Raw genomic sequence first — 6,119 nt, 5'->3', positions numbered from 1 at the left:
GCCCCTTTGCTCGTCTCAGGAGTGTGGAAACAAACCTGTAGGAACACTAATGGTTAACTGGGGAAGGAGTGGACCGGGCTCCCTGCAAAAAAACCGTGCAGTCCCCATTATCAGCTGGCTGTAACTGGGGTCAGCCAAGCACTGGTTTAGAGTAGCAGAGAAATATTTGACCCCGAGTTGAGGCAGAGGAAAAGATTATATAAGAATCCTTCCAACCACAATATTCTGTGTTTAACACGCTTACCTTCAGTAACAAAGAGATATGGAAATGTTTTCCAGCGTGTTTGAGGAGAGAGATTAAGCAGTTTACAAGGGAACTGCAGTGGGATTTAGGCAATACAAACAATTTAGGCAATTTAAATAAAATTTAGGCAATACAGGAAAGAAATGTAAAAAATTAAAACTTTGTAATATATATATATAAAAGGCAATTTGGCTAAAAACTGCTCTCAAAAAAGTTGGCAGCTCTGTTGAGGATTATGAAGCAGCCCCTTAGAATTTCTTAGTTCTTGTTCTGGCACAGTGGAACCTTTGTGATTACACAGACACAAGGAAAAAAAAATTAAAAGCAGATCACTGCATTTTATCTAAGTGGAAGTAATCAAACACTTTTTGATTCCATCCAGGAGAGGGCAGCCAGCTGGAGAGACTGGTCCTTAAATCCTTTGGGAAAGATGTGTGGAAGGCACTGTGTAAAGGAGAAGAGCAAGGAGGCAGAGAAGCCTTGAGATAATCAAGTTCTCTGCCACGGGGATGTGCTGCTTTCTGAACCTGGAGCACTCATATCCTCATGTTTCATTAGCACCAGCAGAAAAACCTTCAATTCCTTCCCCACAGAGCCAAAGTGCCTTCAGTGCTAGATTGATTCTTGGAGGTGATGTGTGTTTAAAATTGCCTGGAATATCCTTTAGGAAATTTGCAGCGCAAAATGCTTGATGTGACTGCTGAAATTGCCTTTCCCATTTGCCAGGATTATGCAGATTGCTTTGTTTTTCTCCAAGAAAAATGCTTCTGCACATGGTGGCAGTCACAGGCCAAAGTGTGTCTTCATTTACACAGGGAGAGTTTCTTCAGATGTAAACCTTGACTTGGGGATTTGGAACCTCAGGGTCCATGGCAGAGCTGCTAGGCTGTGCCAGTGCTGAGCATTTCTCTGGCCTCATTTGGACAGCCCCAGATTAGGACTTTGTGCTGGATAATTGGAAAGAGTCTTAGAGCCCATTGTGACTGCAGCAAACAGCATCAGATGAGAGCTATAAAATGATAGGATTTTTCTTTTCTTCACATAAAAGTTAGTGCACACTTGTGTTGAGCATCTCTAAGAGTATTTCTTGGCAGGAACTGCCTGTTTTTTCTTAAAATTGTGTTCTAAGAAAACTGCCTGGTTTTTCTTAAAAGCTCATTTGGACACAGTAATCAACAGTACATTGTGTTTGTACTTAATCTGTATCACCAGCACTAATTTCTCTCTTGAAGAAATCCTCCTCTTGTCCCACATTCTCGTCCCTCCTGAGCTCACCCCAGCAGGCTGATGTTAGCAGGGTTCTTCTCACCCCTGGGAAGAAGCAGGAGCTTGTCTGCTTTTTCTGACGTTCCCATGTCACCCAAACAAACACCAGTTCAGCTTATGGAGAAGGTGTGGCAGGAGGAATGTCTGATCCCAGGGCATTGTTGTGCTCAGAGGTGAATCCTCCTCCCTCAGCAGTGGTTGGAGGCACAGATTTAAGGAGGAAAGCCTGGTTCAACCCCTCCATGACCTGAGGGTTCTCTTGCTTTGGCAGGTCACTGGTGCCAGGTGGGGGATTGCAATGTTAGACTGAGTAAGGAAAGGATCTGGAGTCCGAGAGGCAGCTGGATAAAGAGTCTTGTGAGCACAGGATGAATGAATCCTAATTACTGGTTTGCATCCAGTTATTTCTCTGCTTCTACTACAGTCTAAAGTCTCCCATGATCTCTTGGATGAGCTTCTTCTGTGAGAAGCTGTGGCTGCTCCAGCCCTGGAAGTGTCCAGGGCCAGGATGGACAGGGATTGGAGCAGCCTGGGACAGTGGAAGGTGTCCCTGCCATGGCAGGGGGTGGAACAGGATGAGCTTTGAAGTCCCTTCCAACTCAAAATCTTACACGGTTCTGTGGATTCCTCCTGGAATCTGTGCCCTTTGTACTGCTGAAAGTCTTAGACAAGACATTTGAGAAGAAGTGTCTGTGTTCTTTTGGTTTAGAAGAAACAGCCTTCGAGGAAAAATGTTGCTTTTGATGAATCCTCATTTATTTCTGAAATCTTTGTGGGTTTGGAAGCAACGTGGGCGAGTACAGCTGCTGTTCATAAAGTCTTGGCACTTTAGAGAGGTGTCAGGTCACTGAGAAAGGGACCCACAGAGCATCAAACAGTTTTCAGAGGTCCTGTAAAAGTATAAAGGGATGGCATGAGCTTAACAAGTTTTATTTTCTTCAGAGACACTTATTTTAATGTGTGTGTGCATTACATTCAATACTTCCTTGTAATGCTAAGTCTTTACATGAGAAAAGATGTATCACAAGCAACCCTCCTCCCCTGCCTGTCCTGGGGGTGCTTTGATGTGAGGGTGAGGAAGACATAAACAGCTGAAATTAAACACTCAGAGTGGAAGATGGTGTCTGTTTTACCTGAAAGAATATTCAGCTTTTACACTTCTACATTTGCAGGAAGCAGAACATTGTTAACTTGTGTAAACATGTCTGAGAGCTGTTCTCAGGGCTGAAGTGAGTGGAAAGAGATCACAGAATCCCAGACTGGTTTGGGTTGGAAGGGACCTTAAAGCTCATCCACTCCACCCCTGCCATGGCAGGGACACCTTCCACTGTCCCAGGTTGCTCCCAGCCCCATCCAGCCTGGCCTTGGGCACTGCCAGGGATCCAGGGGCAGCCACAGCTGCTCTGGGCACCCTGTGCCAGGGCCTGCCCACCCTCACAGGAAACAATTCCTGCCCAATATCCCATCCATCCCTGTTCTCTGGCAGTGGGAAGCCATTCCCTATGTCCTGTCCCTCCCTCCCTTGTCCCCAGTCCCTCTCCAGCTCTCCTGGAGCCCCTTTGGGCACTGGAAGGGGCTCTCAGGTCTGCCTGGAGCCTTCTCCTGTCCAAGTGAGCACCCCCAGCTCTCCCAGCCTGGCTCCATAGGAGATATTCAACTTTTACAGCTCAGCTGGAGGAAGCTCACCCATGTTTGGCTGAGTAGAAGTTAATCAAGAGGTTGGAAGGAATGAGCACAATGCAAATTCTCTCCTTGTGTTTGTTACAGAAAATTAAAAATTTGATAGAGGAATTGGGGGTCTGATCTGATAGAGGAACTGAGGGCCTGATCTGAGAGGAATTTAGGGTCTGATGTGATAGAAGAACTGAGGGCCTGTTTTGCCTTTGGGGGTTTGTGCAGCACCACTGTGGGGTTGTGTGTGGGGGAGACGTTTCCAGAAGAAAGCAGAAGCTCACTCATGGGTCATGAATAAATGGGTCAGACAAACAAGTTCATTGCTGATTTACTGCAGGGCTCAGTCTCCTGTAAATATTTTCTTAACTGTCTCTGCCTCATGGCTTCACAGCTGAGTCGATACCACATGGGGAATGGGCAGCTTGGGCATGTTGGAAAATCGATGGGAACACGATGAATTCCAATAGCCTGCAATCCAAACCGAGCAGGGACAGCCACTCATCTGTGCTACATTGCTGAAGTGATTTGCACTCATCCTTTCTTTCTCTTTCGCTTGGTTCTGCACTGAACAGGAGAAAGAAACCCTTTGACTCTAAATGAAAACATCTCAAAAGCCTGGGCTGACTAAAATGTCTGGTGATGGTTCAAGTGCTGTTACAGACAGGACATAATTGTAGTGGCAGTGACATATAGACAGAGCTCTGAGAAAAACTTCACATTCTGCTTCAGACCCTGCACACATTTGGCCTGACAGTTGTTTGAAGAGATAACAACCATTTTTTTTCTGGAATGCGCAGGCTTGCAGGCAATACATGCTTTATTTAATATATGCTTTTACTAATGGCTCTAAAATGAAAGAGAGTGGGTTGAGATTAGATATTAGGATGAAATTCTCTCTGAGGGTGGGCAGGCCCTGGCACAGCGTGCCCAGAGCAGCTGTGGCTGCCCCTGCAGTGTCCAAGACCAGACTGGATGGGGCTTGGAGCACCTTGGGATAGTGAAGGTGTCCCTGCCCATGGCAGAGTTGGAATGAGATGGCATTTGAGGCTCTTTGCAACCCAAACCATTTGATGATTCTATGATTAATTATCCTCTATTCATTGGCAGAGAGGATCAAATGAGAGCATATATGCTATTTAAAATATTAGAGGAATTATGGATTTTGAGAATCAGCATTCAGATATTTATTCTGTGCTCTTCCGTGAGAGGATGAATATTTTTAAGAAATTCTGCTTAGTAGGTGCAAAGTTTTTCCCCAGGACTGAGCTTTTTGCGCTTGGCTGAGCCAGACTTGGGTGGAAGTCTGAGTTCTCCTTGGAAACCATTGTTTGTCAGAGTTTGCTGATGCTGGATTTTGTTTGAGGTCTCTCTCCTTGGACAGAAGCTGCTCTGATGGATTTTTAGGAGGAAAACACCTGCTCTGGTGTACCTTTCACATTCATCTCCTTGACAGAGGCTTTTAAAGAGCCAGCAAAAAAAAAAAAAATTCCTCCCTGGTTCTGGGGTTGGGTATTTTTGCCTGGTTCTGTGCTGCCAACACTGTGCCAGCATTAATCCTTCAAACACCCACAGTCTGACAGGGGGATCCTGTTTTGGGGGGTGCCAGCACTGCCAGAGAAGCTCAGCAGCTCAAGGACTCACTCCCCCAATGGCAGCATGAAATGGGACCGTTCTGGGGGAGGTCTGCACGCTCACAGAATTCACAGAATTCACAGAATTCACAGAATCACCAGGTTGGAATCACCTCCAACCAAGATCATCGAGTCCAGCCCAGCCCCAACACCTCAACTGAACCCTGGCACCCAGTGCCACATCCAGGCTTTGTTAAACACACCCAGGGGTGGTGACTCCACCACCTCCCCAGGCAGCCATTCCAGAACTTTATCACTCTTTCTGTGAAAAACTTTTTCCCAACATCCAACCTAAATTTCCCTTGGCACAGCTTGAGGCTGTGTCCTCGTGTCCTGTCAGCTGCTGCTCCTCCTGCTTCTGGACAGTGGCACCACAATTCCAGATCCCCTGAGAATCCTTGGCTTCAGCATCCCTCCTCCCCTTGCTGCAGAGGATTTGGAAACAGAGGGGAGCATCACTGGCCTAGGGTGACTCCTCCCTGCTCTGATGGATGAAATGGGCCTCGTGCTTCCCCTCCCTGCTCCCCAGTGCTCTCCCAGCCCCGTGGCAGAGCCGTGCCTGCCCAAGCCTGGCACAGCCCAGCTGACACAGTGGGAATGCTTCTCCTGCAGGACCCTGCTTTGCTCATGACCTCTGGCAGTTGGCAGCTGCTTCAGGGATTTTCTATCTGCAGGGGATGAGCATTAAAATCTGATCCTTTTTGCCCCGTTAGCAGGCAGATGACATGATCACAGTACAATTCCTCCTCCTTTCAGGCTGGAGCCTCGTGTGCAGCAGCACTGGGGCCACAGCTGTGGGAGCAGGTTGTGCTTGTTCTCCAGGGATGCTTCCATGGCCCTGGACAGCAAATCCATGTACACAACACCACAGGAACTGTGGCCAGTGGGCCAAAGATTCTCCCACAGAAGTATCTGGTTTTTTCAGAGTGCCCCAAAACATTCCAGAGTGCCCCTTGACCTCCTGCTGTAGAACAGACCCCACGAGAGAACTTGCTGCTGTCAGAGAATGTTGCTTTGTTGCTTAAATCTTGTGGAGGGGGTGGGACAAACACTTTGGCATTTGAGTTGCTGGTATATAATTTTTTAAGGGTGAAATTAGAGTTTTCATGAAACACCTTTTCCACTCTTTGGTCTGAACATGGTCTTTTTCTACGAACACTCTACTTAAAGCTTCCTTCTCAGGCACTGGTTTTCCTGGAAGTTTTTAAGAAAACTTTTGTGGAAAGGAGACAGAAATAATAACTAGCAAAAGGTCACCAAGCTGTGGAATTGAGGTAAAAAAAAGGTAATTTGGCAGAGTTAGC

Source organism: Vidua macroura, chromosome 24, assembly GCF_024509145.1.
Source record: "Vidua macroura isolate BioBank_ID:100142 chromosome 24, ASM2450914v1, whole genome shotgun sequence".
Classification (NCBI taxonomy): domain Eukaryota; kingdom Metazoa; phylum Chordata; class Aves; order Passeriformes; family Viduidae; genus Vidua; species Vidua macroura.
This window is presented reverse-complemented; position numbering follows the sequence as displayed.